Source organism: Alosa sapidissima, chromosome 23 (assembly GCF_018492685.1).
Source record: "Alosa sapidissima isolate fAloSap1 chromosome 23, fAloSap1.pri, whole genome shotgun sequence".
NCBI classification, from domain to species: Eukaryota; Metazoa; Chordata; class Actinopteri; order Clupeiformes; family Clupeidae; genus Alosa; species Alosa sapidissima.
The window spans coordinates 26855891-26869444 of NC_055979.1; the positions used below are offsets into that span (position 1 = coordinate 26855891).

Here is a 13554-nt window from a genome sequence, read left to right on the forward strand (position 1 = left end):
GGATGGCAGTCAGAGATACGAAACACTGCACCATGTTGCTTACTTTAACCGCTTTCACACACACACGATATAAAATATAACATTCAAATATAAAATATAAATTTAACATTCAATACCAAAACACTATTATTTACACGATTACTTCTGATATAACTGCTATTACCTGCACATTCACTATATAAAAATCACTGTTTGGAGGAAAAGGTTTGTGTGCTGTCGTCTGTTGGAAGTTTTTTCAAACTGTGGAAAAAGGTAACGATAAAATAGCCGGTTTTGCCTATATTATTCAGTGAGGCGCGGTGGTTTATGAGATGAGTAGTTCCTTCGCTCGGAAATGAAAATATGTACACAGTCTTGTACCTTTGACTTTTTTTGGATTTTCTTTGTTTTTTTTTTCACTCGAAATGATATGTTGTACACTTATGAGTTATGCTGTAGCTGGTTAGCCTAAGACATGCTGTAAAACTCTTTAGATACATATTTTTCCAAAATGTAAATGACCCAAATGAATGGAAATCTTACTTTCGGCACCTAACTGCATTTCGGCTGTGGGCAGGACTGTGATACTCTATTGTCCCTCTGCTCCTGCTAAAAATAATATTCACACAATGATACTATTGAGGAAAAATTCAACCCTTGAAGCAAGTGAATTAAGTTTCAGAAAGAACAAGCAATCATTAAGAAATTAATGTTTTTCAAGGTTTATTTGGATGTTTGCATTGTGAGAATGAGGCAAAATGTTCGCAAATTACTTATTACACGTTTTAGCCGGATTTACAAGGAGTGCCAATAATTGTGGATGCTGCTATACACCATAACTTGTATTTGAAGACAAATACGAGCACAACTTACAGCTGTCTGGCAGCTCTCTGCATGTAGTCCCAACATTTGCAGAGGAATTGTAGTGCTACAAATATGGCAAGCAACCTTTGGCATCTTGGCGAATTCAGGAGAACTGAAGGGCAGGGGCTCGGTGTCCAAAGAACAGCACATTTTTCCCATTGACGCCACACAGAGCTCTTGGTTATAAATAACCAAGAACAGCACATTTTTCCCATTGACGCCACACAGAGCTGTCGGCCTAAGTATCCCTCTGCATCAATTGGGATGTTGCTGAGCTTCCTCTGGCCACTGCCGCCTAAATCATAAAGTAAAGTAGGAGAGAGGCCGCACTATGCATATATACTTTTATTTGCACGCGTTTCAGCGTGTGCCTTCTTCAGTGTGCCAAAGAAGGCACACGGCGAAACGCAGGCACACGCACGAAACATGTTTGTAGCATATCAGTGTCAACAGAATTATTTTTAAAAACGGAGGGGATGTAGGCTATCAGTTTTTTCCTAATAGCCGACCTTACTACGTATCTCTTAGATTTCGCTAATGAGTGTTGTAGGAGTTATTGACAGCACTAACTTTTACAAAAGACCAGAAAACAATGTTAAGGCATTTGTGGAGAAAAAGGATGGTTTGTGTGTTTTCTTCCTACACCTCACGGTAAGCTATTTTGTTGCTCTGATTGGTTAGGTATATGCAATTGAGGGCAGAGGCATTCCCCCCCTGTATCGGTTGAAACACGCCCCATAATTATATCCCAATGGAGCAGTATCAGACTCATATTCTGACTAGAATTGAGTATGGCTACGTCAGGCTAGTTATTTCCATACTTTTGGATTAGACTAGCCTGTTTCTATGCTGTTTTCATGGACACCAAGAATCAGCTTTGTTAGTTTTTTTAAATAACGTTGTTTGTTGCTTCTATCCACGTTATCTCCAGTGTTTCAGTTTAACTTGCGCAGACGCACACACATATTGAATGAGAAATGTAGAAATGGAATCTTGAACATGTTTTGTTTGTTTTTCTTTCAGTCCGCGGTTCCATAATACCATTCCATTGTGCCGCAAATTATCCACAGCAATCTCCTCGTCGAGGAGGCCCTAACGCTGCAGAACATGGACAGAGAAAGCATGCTCTGGGAACAGAACACAGTTGCATGTCCAGTGTATTCACGAAAATTGACAAGTGTCTTGGTGCGTTATATATTTTTAAATTAGTTATAAACCATTATTTTATTGGGGGTGCTATGGCTAATCTAGGGGGAGCTGTAGATTGGGATAAATGCAGAGACCAAATTTCCCTCACGGGATCAAAAGAGTATATATACTATACTAGCTGAACCGCCCGTGAGCAGCAACACAGGCAAACATCAAAAATGCAGTTGGAAAAATTCAGATATTTATTTACAGCAAAGGTAGACCCACATACATTGTTTCCTGACTTGATGCTGTTTATTGTCAATTTAGGCGAAGTAGGAAGTAACGTTAGGAATCTCTGATCAATGTGATTGGTAAGGCTGGACCAGTGATTTCAAAGTTAGTGCCTGCCGCGATGCAAGCGATCCCTGGCAGAGGTGTAAAAGTACTGTTTCAGAAAGTAAAAGTCCTGCCACATATCTGTTTCAACCATTCACTTATTTAGTTATTAATTATGATTCTGATTAGCACAACTCCTCAGCCAGGTAGATCAGATGAAGCCGGACTTTTACATCTCTGGTTGGCTGGCCTCCGTACTCTCCTGGTGGGCAGGGATGACCAGGGCCATTTAGCACGGTCAGCTCGCCGGTTTGGCCAGCCGTGTTTTGGTGCGCAGGGGCTTCCTGGTGTGCTTCGGTGGTGGAGGAGGAGGAGGAAGGGCTGTGATGCCCACGTTGCTCTGGCGCCGGGTGAGAGACCTGCGTCCCCCCAACGGCTCTGAGCGGGAGCGGGGTGGCAGAGGCGGAGGTGGCGGGGGGCAACTGGAGGTGCCCAGGGCTGTCAGCGTGCGGTAGAGACCGCGCCTCCTGGGTAGGGCGGCACCCGTGATGTCTGGAGGTCGGGGCCTTCTCTCCGCTGCTCCGAGGGCATTGGTTATGTCCGGGGGCGCTGGCTGCTTGGCGAGGCTGGTGTTGGCATGGGCGTGGGCATGGAGGCTGTGAGTGAGGCGCGCCTCTAGGCCTGCCAGTGCCCCCTGCGTGTCCAGACGCAGCCGCATCAGCTCCTCTTTCAGCTCCTGTCGGAGAGCCTCCACGCTCCGGAGCACCTCCTCTTGCCCTCCATGGCCTCCCCCTTCACCTCTTCCTCCTCCCTCTTCACCTCCCCCTCCTCCACCTCTTCTCCCTTCACCTTCTCCCCCTCCACCTCCTCTGCCTTCCCCTTCACCTCCTCTGCATTCTCCTTCGCTCTGGTCCTCCTCTCTCTCTGCTGTGCGCTTTTCTTCAGTTTCACCCTCCAGAGCCATAGGCGGTCCGCTGGTACCACGCTGGCACTCTTGCTTTGCCCCAGAGGCCTGCTGGCTCCCCTGGGCTGCCCGGGTGGCCTGCTGCAACACCCCAAGGATGCCTCTCCCCTGGATCTGGTCCGTGGAGCCCTGAATGAGCATGCGGCTCCTCACCAGGGAAAACATAGACTGGACCTTCAGGATCCCTTTGGACTGTCCACCTCGGCCTCCGCCACCACCATCGATCTCTCCTGCAGCTCCACACCTCCCCTCAGCATCGTCCTGCTCCTCTCTCGCTGCGCCACCATCGATGTCTCCTGCAGCTCCACACTTCCCCTCAGCATCGTCCTGCTCCTCTCTCGCTGCACGTTCTTTCTCCCCTTCTTCCGTCTCGTCCTGTCCATGCCGTGGCTTCCTTTTCAGTTGGGTGGCGGAGGCAAGTTTTTCTGAGAGCGTGGAAGCACACTCCTCCTCCGTCCTGACTTCCTCATCAGCCTTCTCCTCTCTGTCCCCCTCCTCCTGATCCCCCTCTCTGTACCCCTCCTCCTGTTTCGGGGGGTTCACTTCCAGGGTAGGGATGGTATCGCTCATGATGTGTTGCTGTGTTGATGTCTCTTCTCTTCTCCTCTGACTCTCTTCTTCTTCTTCGTCCACAGTCTCTCTGTTTCTCTCTCTCTTCTCTTTGTTTCTCGCTGGTTGTGTCGACAGACTTACTGGCAGACTTACCACCAGAGAGTGTTGCTTTGCCATGCCCACCAATCAGCGAAGCCCTGCCACCCCCAGAGAGACTGACACCGGGGAAAACACAGAAACTCACTCTCTCTCTCTCTCTGTAACACACAAACACACACACACATGTGTGTACACATGCCCACAAGAACACAAAAACATAAACATATTGAACATGCATTCAAATTACTGTGGCCAACCGACCAACCAATGATCATACTATCATCTGTTTTCCCCTAGAGACTAATGCTTTCACTAAGTGAAAGTGCTTTATGAGTTTGGCTGATTTATAATTAAGTGAATGTCACAATGATACCTGTCCACTGACTCAGGTTAGAGTTATTAAAATGTCATCCCTCCCAGCTTATTTGGTCTGAACAGTAAGGTCCCGGTCCTGTTAAATGATGTACTAATTTCTCAATGGACAGTCATTTTACCTTGAGTAGCACAAGAATCCTTTGTTTACCTTCAAGGCTTTCAGTGGCTTGGACACAGTAATGCACACTGACTGAAAACATCAGTCCCTTTGGGGGGAAAAAGCTACAAGGAACAGAGCGAGAGAGAGAGAGATTCTACGACTATTCAACTCGTATTTAAAACATAGTGAAAATCATTAAGAACGATGAGATTGCCTACCTTAGTTATGCTGAGGACACCCAAATGTACAATGTCACAATGAGGGATTGTGTAGATGCATACAAATAAAACTGCCTCGCCTCGCCTATACACATTTCAAATGAGAGAGAGAAGTATTATTATAAAAGAGAGAGAGAGCAGTATTAAAGAGAGGGGGAACATTATTAAAGAGATCATTTTTAAAGAGAGAGAGAGCATTATTAAAGAGAGAGATGATTTTTAAATAGAGGTAGAGCATTGTTAAAGAGAGAGAGCATTATTAAAGACAGCATTATTAAAGAGAGAGAGAGCATTATTAAAGGTGAGAGAGAGCATTATTAAAGAGAGAGAGAGCATTGTTAAAGAGAGAGAGAGCATTATTAAAGTGAGAGAGAGCATTATTAAAGAGAGAGATGATTTTTAAATAGAAGTAGAGCATTGTTAAAGAGAGAGCATTATTAAAGAGAGGGCGAGCCACCATCGTGACGCCACGCTCCCTACTGTCAGACACACACTTATCCTAGTCTCTTCTGTAGTTTAACACACACACTACTAGTCTCTTCTGTAGCTTAACACATGCTACTAGTCTCTTCTGTAGTTTACACACACACACACTACTAGTCTCTTCTGTAGTTTAACTAAAAACTTTGCAGGGACTGCTCTGTAAACTAAATTGAGAATATAGGCTAACTAATGCGTATGCATGCTATTTTAAATAGGCCTACTATGCTACAGACGTCACATGAAAACACTGTGTCACGCTAGACAAATATTGATTTTGACATTGTTAGCCTCTTGTCTTTTTTACATGTCTTACACTGCACATTTAACTTAAAATATTTCATTTTGTACAAGAAAACCACCCTTAGTAGCCTAGTGTAGCGTATCAGGACATCTTGCTCATTGTCATACAGCTCTTCTGGCTACTCCACTGAAGCAGCAGTTTAAGAAAAGCCCAGACTTCAGCGAACGTCAAATAACTTTTGTCTGGTTAATAGCCTAGGCCTACTTTTAAAGTCAAATTGCCTTGGCCATAATGTCAAATCAAATGAAAGAAATGAAGGTGATTCTGATAAAACTTTTATTAAAATACATAAGAACAACAAATCAAGAACAAGAGAACGGAAACAACACGCAGACCAAAACTCAGGATTTCCATTTCACTTATTAGCAGCACAATACACTTTTTGATGTGCAAAACAGGCTACAAAATATGCTACGAATGAACATTTAAAAAACAATAGGCCTATGCAAAATTAAAATTCAAGTAACTGGTTGCGAAAGGTGCGTAAAGAAGTCTAATATCTTCATGATTATTTATTACCAACATATATTTACTTTCTCTGGTTTTAATAAGCTGCGGATTGGAGTAACTACACTACCCGGTGTGAAAACCTGCTCTGATGGAGTACTGGTAGCACATATGCACAGATATTTCCGTGCTAATTTTGCCGTTTTTTGTCCGTTTTCCACCAAGTCAGTGGGTCCTCTTCCCCATCAATGGTCATTTCCTGCAGGAACATGGTCATTTCTGACTCGACCTTTTGCTCATCAGTGAGCGTGGCTGCTGTGGCTGCTCTACTGCCCAAAGACCACACGGTGGTGTGTGTGTGTGTGACATGACCGATGATCATGGTGTGTGTGTGTGTGTACTGTGGTATGTGTGTGTGACATGACCGATGACCACACGGTGGTTTTTTCTTAGGCACAGTGGCGGCGCTGGCATCTGGTCCCTCTCTCTCTTTTCTCCAGCATGTGAGACACCTGGTGTTGGACTTGGCAGCGACAGAGCAATCTCTGTTACAATCTCTTCCATCATTTCAGATTTTGTGGAATGAAGTTCGGGAGGTTTCATATGGTCCCCTTGGTATGGTCCCTTCATATGGCCCCCTGGGGTCAAGCAATTTTGCTTTATGCATCATCCTCTGGATGGGGTCATCACCATATCTGCCTTCCACCTGCTCCAGGATGACACGCTTCAGGTCGGCTGTCAGTTTGGAGTCCTCATTTGACTCCTCCAGCGCACCTTCTAAATGGGCCAACATGGGTAGCAGTGAGGTCACCGTTAAGTAGTTTCCTCCAGAGAGAATGTCTGTTAAGTCCTTGCCTAGACTGATGCCTAGATAATGACCCCATAAGCCAAACTACAAATGTAGGCTTTACATGTACATACTGTAGGTTACATAGAATACATTAAATAGTAGGGATGTCCCGATCCGATATTTGGATCGGATCGGCCGCCGATATTAGCAAAAAAATGCATATCAATATGGGATCGGCCTGCACGGGAAAATCCCGATCCGGACTTCCGATCCAGTCCAGCATCCTACACTCTAAAAAATGTTGGGTTAAAAATAACCCAAATATAACCCAGCTGCTGGTTAACTATTGGACCAACACCACATTGAGTTATCCTAACCCAATGGTCTGGGTACATTATTAAACCCAGCAGATTGGGTATGATTCTAACCCAAAACGCTGGGTTATATCAACACAACATTAGTTAAATTGGCACAATAGACTAGGTAAAGGTAACCATGTGCTGGGTTATAACTATATAACTGTTGAGTAAAATTCACACAGTATATTGGGTATACATTCAACCCAAACCACTGGGTTATATCAACAGAACTGCTAGTTAAAATTACCAGTTGTCGGGTTTTCCAAACCCAGTATTTGGGTTGCATTGAGAGAAAATGGGCAACAAATAGCCATGCAATGAAATAAAGCAGTTCGGCATAATTATTTATTTGACAGTTTACTTTATTTTTGAACAGATAGCCTACTCTAAAAGCAGCATCAGCATGTGATAAGTTACTTCCATGAAGTCAGGTAGATTCCACGGTCCATTTGGGGGTCAGCCCTGTCAATCAAAGAAAGAAAAAGAGTGAATTAATCACTGCTATTTACAGAACTTTATATCAAGACTTTCCCGAACCATTATCAGTGAATGATGTTGACAAACATTAAAAATCCCCCAGGAGACAAAATATTAGCGCAAACACACTCGGAAACCATGACCACCTCATCTGTATCTGCATTGGGTGTGAGAGTGTGCATATTGTGTGTGTGTGTGTGTGTGTGCGTATATATATATATATATATACACATGTATATGTGTGTGTATATATATATATATATATATATATATATATATATATATATATATATATATATATATGCGCACACACACACACACACTCAATATGCACACTAACTCTCACACCCCATGCAGATACACACACACAGACCATATACACTAACTCTCACAACTACATGCAGACACACACGCACGCACATACACATTCAGGGTTCTTTTTTAACGAGCCGAAGCTCCTGGTAAATAAACAACACACAGACACAAACACACACACAGACATACACACTCAAGGGTAGTGATGGGGACGAGACCGCCTATGCCGAGTCCGAGACAAGACCGAGTCTTTGAAGGGTCGAGACCGAGTCCGTTGGTTTTCAAATACAGACGAGTCCGAGTCAAGACCGAGTCTTTGAGGAAGCAAGTCCGAGTCGAGACCGAGTCCTATAGGAGTCGAGACCGAGTCGAGACCAAGACCATAAAAACATGTCAGTTTTCATATTCATGATTTAATATCACCCCAATTAATAATCAACAGTTAGGCCCAGGCTTGGAATTTCACCATTTTAGGGGCAAGGCCACTTGGCCTTCAGTTGGGCATATTTGGTGGGGGGCACAAAGGCCACATGTCAGGGCACCAAGGCCAAAGTTAACTATACAGTAGTAGGCTATAAAAATAATTAAAAAAAACTGTAAATCATCTGATATATTTAATATTTATATTTATTTTATATTTGGCCTGTTATGGAATCATGTATTGAACAATTTAAGCACAGCTCAGCTTTAAGAAACTCAAATAGCCTAGATGCGTGCTTAGCATTTTTTGATTATTAAGACTCCTTTCACAAACTCTTACTCAGCTGTATATCCTCTGATTTTAATATTTACCTATATCTAGGCAATATTTGTAACATTTATTTAGTATTTGGCCTGTTATGAAATCATTAAGAACGATTTAAACACATTTTGAAACCTAAAGACCAAAGTTGGAGACATGAATGTAGACCTTGCTGCAGATTACATTTTTAATTTAACCGGAATAGCCTACTCTGGAACGGCTTACTGTACAGGGGACTGCTTTACACCTTTGTGTTCGGTAAGGTCTGCTGTTTATTCTGATATATGGTTTGTCATGTGTTGAACGAAGGGTTCGTGAAGTATTCCACCTAGATGAATGGGTAGGGAGATGGATGTAGCACCTTATGTAGACGTTATGATTAAATTTAATTATATTATTTACTTTTCTCGCGAACCGTTCACCACAGCAATTAGCGGCTAACATCGTTTAAAAGCTGAGAAAAAGCTCTTTCATGTGATGTGATACATGTGTCTGTGTATTGAGTAGGCTTAGCAATTGCGAGTAGCCTATTTCAACTGAGAAGAATGGGTGAATTTGGACGCACTTTCTGTCTTGCCATGCGCTGTCATTTTCTCCACTGTGTAAGACTGAATTAGTTTGCGCTGTGATGCTAAGATTATTTTGACAGGCTACAGGCTAAATAAAAATCACTATTAAACGGACGCAAAGTAGAATATTGAAAGAAGGGGGCACCAAGGCCAACGCAAGGGGCAAAGACGTGGCCGCCGTGAAATTTCATTTTCAGTTTTTTTTTTTATATGAACATAAAAAAATGCGCTGGTCTCGAGGACTCGGTCTGAAATTACGAGTCCTTCTCCTCCCACTGTGGTCCGAGACCGAGTCAAGACCGAGTCTTTGAAGGAACAAGTCCGAGTCGAGTCCGAGAAAGCAGAAATCGGTCTCGAGACCGGTCTTGAGTCCGAGACCGGACTCGAGTACTACATCACTGCTCAAGGGCGTGGGAAGGGGGGTGCTGAGGGTGCTGCAGCACCCTCTGCTGGCAGGAGATAGATTTTTTAAAAATATTATATATATTTTTAAATAATTACTAATTCGCTGTCTGACATTATTTATATTTTTGTATGTGAAATGATGAGTCAAATAGCAAAAAAGGGTTATGGATAGGTTCGAATATAGGCTACTAAAAATGAACAGTTATAGTAATCAATGTGAACGTGAGTCAGTTACTGTAATTGTGTTTTACAGTTTTGCAAAAATAATAAATGCATAGCTAGTTAAATCATTTCACTATCCTAGTCGCTAAGATAGAAATTATTAGGACACATAGGCCTACTTGCTGTGGAGACGACACACTCTATAGTCAGAAATTATTTGCGAGATCATTGCAGCCTGATTATTAGCCTATATTTAAAGCCTAACATCTCTGGTGTGGTTTTGACGATCAGAAAAGTAATTTTCCTTAGCTATACTGAAATATACGGAGCCCCCCGGGTGACATGGGGGAAAAAAAAGTCATGTGGGAGAAAAAAACACGAAGAAAAAAAAAAAAAAACGATGTACTTTTGTGGGATCTCGCAAAAAAAAGTTTTTTTCTACTTTTGGAACTTGCTGGGCTTCCTACTTGACCCCAATAGGCCCACAAACCACTACCGCCAGATGGCAATCATATCAGAGGGCCGAACGAGCGAACCGGGAGGAACAAAGGTCCGTTAAATTCTGTCAATAATTGCATAGGCCTTTGATCATAATTGTAGCGCCGAGCTTAGTTGCATTGTGATGTTCCTGTATGTTGTGTGTGTGTGTCAGAGGCGTATCAAGCTTTTTAAAAGTGTGGGGGTTGTGGGATAGGAAAATGAAACACTCTGGCCAAATTATAAATAACTCCCTACAGGGACGTTGTAAGTATTTTCTAAGAGGGGTGCGGACTATATTGGTGTCCGGGAGTTTCTCCCCTGAAAAAAAATGGAAATTCTGATTGCTAAAAACACCATTTTAATGCAGTTTGGGAGGGACAGAAGAAGCAGCGCCCGTCATATGTGTGGCTCATGTGACATGTAGGCCTACATGCTACCTGCTATCACTTCACTATTTGACACTACCCTACATGGAGACATATCTCATGTTATAAATCAAGAAATCATTTCAGAAATTATGTTTTGTGCATATGGGTTAGCAGGCTACAATAAATTGCCTAACAGACAGCAGCCTAATTTCGAGGTATCACTAATACCTATTAAATAAATGTAAAGGACACAGAACTGTAAGCTCAAATTCAAAAACGTTTGAAGTCTACCCAAACATATGCAAAGGGAATATAAATAAATTGTGTTGCATATAGCCAGCTTAATTAATGTCAATTTAAAGATTATGATTAGCAGTTTCTATGCATTTTTCCATTGATCGTTACAGGAAACCACGTTGTTGTTTAAACTATTGTTGCTTCTAGCCCACGTTACCTCCAGTTTCACTTGCTGCAGGGACGCACACATTGCATGAGCGATCATAAGCGTTCTATCTCCGATGTAGCCTAGAACTCAAATGTGTCTTGATGCCGCCGTTTGTAAAATCAGATCAAATGGAACGCGATGTAATTGAGCTGTTCCTTTCCAAGCGTCTTGGAGACGTAATATATGTGTGCTGACTGGGCTATGTCTATATAGGTGATGACACCAAATGAATAAGTATGCTGCAAATGAGCAGACGTGTGAAGCACCGGGCATAACTTAATTTCGCGGCTACGTGGAGCAGTAGTAGGTTAATTGTTGAGGAGGCCCATAGTTTGAGAAAAGCTGCAGATCATAGGCAGAGAAAGCATAATGCTCTGAGAACAGTAGCCAAAGGTTTTCCTGCAGAAACAGGTGCCTTGGTGCGCGCACCCCCGCTTTCACTTTGACTCCCTGCATTGTGACAAAAACTGTCAGTCAGACAGTGAATTTTGGTTTACTAAATTAGCATAATGCGGTAACAATTATCATTTCAATTCTATCTGAAATCTGCTCACTGCAGACGTTACAATGCAGACCCAAGCAGCAGCATAGCCTTGAAAGACGCACACTTTGAATTTGATCAGAGCGGCTCTGGTTCTTCACCTAAATTGATGTGATTGGCTGGATGACCGTTCAATCAAATCAACAGACCTATTTGTGTCTCTGTGTGTGAGTTATAGATACGGTTCCAACTCTTACAGGAGCGTTTATTTCCATATTTTACTTTCAATTTAATCTGACAAAAAGTGTGGGGGATAGAATCGTGTTCCAGCAAAAGTGTGTACGTTATAACACCCACATCCCCCACGCTTGCTACGCGCCTGGTGTGTGTGTGCGTTTGTGTGTGTGCGTGTGTGTGTGCGCATGTGTGTGCGTGCGTGTCTGTGCGTGTGTGTGTGCGTGTGTGTGTGTGTGCGCGTGTGTGTGTGTGCGTGCGTGCGTGTGTGTGTGCGTGTTTGCGTGTGCGCGTGCGTGCGTGTGTGTGCGTGTGTGTGTGCACGCAGGTGTCTCCCTCCCGTGTCATAGGCCTACTGTACTGTATGTAATGTGTCCAGAAAACCCACAAAACGCAACAGTGATAGAGCAATCATAGTATCATGATATGATTGCCATCTGGCGGTAGTGGTTTGTGGGCCTATTGGGGTCAAGTAGGAAGCCCAGCAAGTTCCAAAAGTAGAAAAAAACTTTTGCGAGATCTTTTTTTTTTTTTTAACCCATGTTTTTTTTCCCCATGTCACCCGGAAGGCTCCGTAGAAATAGGCTAACGATGTCAAATGCGCTTCTGTGGGGTTAGGGTGGGTGCAGTGGACTCGGAGTGCTATCGCGGAACATTGGAATTTGTGGCTGCCCAGGACTTTTCTAAAACTTCTCGCCATCACCCGCACACCGCACTAAAATGACGTATTTAGCAGTCAAAATCCTAAACATGTCCAGGGGAGGGGGGGGAATCGTCGGACATCCATTATTTTTGTTATTCAGCACCCCTGGTCAAAAATAGGTTCCCGCGCGCCTGTACACACTCACACACACACACAGATATACACACTCACACACACAGATACACACTCACACACACTCAGACACACACACAGACATACACACTCACACATATATATATATATGTACGTATGTGTGGGTGTGTGAGAGCAGCAGGCAAAGTGCATGTCGCGTGCAATGTGAAGTCCCCTTGAGTGTGTATGTCTGTGTGTGTGTGTGTGTGTGTGTATATTTGTGTGTGTGTGAGTGTGTATCTGTGAGTGTGTATATCTGTGTGTGTCTGTGTGTGTGTGAGTGTCTATGTGAGTGTATATCTGTGTGTGTGTGTATTTGTGTGTGTGTGTATCTGTGTGTGTGAGTGTGTGTGTATGTCTGTGTGTGTGAATATGTGTGTGTGTGTGTGAGAATATGTGTGTGTGTGTGTGAATATGTGTATGTGTGTGAGTGTATGTGTGTGTGTGTGTGAGTGTGTATATCTGTGTGTATGTGTGTGTGTGAGTATGTATGTGTGTGTGTATCTGTGTGTGAGTGTGTGTATGTGTGTATGTATGAGTATGTATATGTGTTTGTAGGTGTAGAAGTATGTGTGCATCTAGATACAACATTCTATCCCACCGGTCACTATTGTGAACGTTAACATGTTTACTCATTCTGCAAACACATCAACAACATATTATAAATGTATATATCATAACTAGACACCTTAAAGACCATGTGTAAAAAAAATATTTGTCCTATGTTTATTTTAACATACTTTAAAAACCTTTTATTTGGGAGCTGTGAGGCCGTCATCCTCTTCTCAAGGTGCAACCAGGAAGTAAACAGCTCTGATCATGTGACAATTTACTCAAAACATTTGACACTGCACACATTTAATTGAAACACTCTATTGTTTCAATATTTACTGAAAGAGTATTGGGATATTCCCCAATACAGTTTTACAGGCTTTTTTTTTTTTTTTACAGTTTTAGAGGCTTATAAGTACTTTTTTTTTTTTCGGTCAAAATTGTGACCGATGGGGTGAAATGGGTTAATACATGGTTGAATCGGCCGGTAT

General features: G+C 42.9%; 1 protein-coding gene across 1 annotated transcript in view; it reads right to left on the reverse strand.

The window, feature by feature from the left end:
* Positions 1 to 12709: 12709 nt before the first annotated feature.
* Positions 12710 to 13554, reverse strand: part of dhrsx (dehydrogenase/reductase (SDR family) X-linked) — a 33206-nt gene continuing 32361 nt past the window's right edge. The window contains exon 8 of the mRNA XM_042079755.1: positions 12710 to 12729. The gene's annotated coding sequence lies outside the window, so the exon portion shown is untranslated. The remainder of the gene's footprint in view (positions 12730 to 13554) is intronic.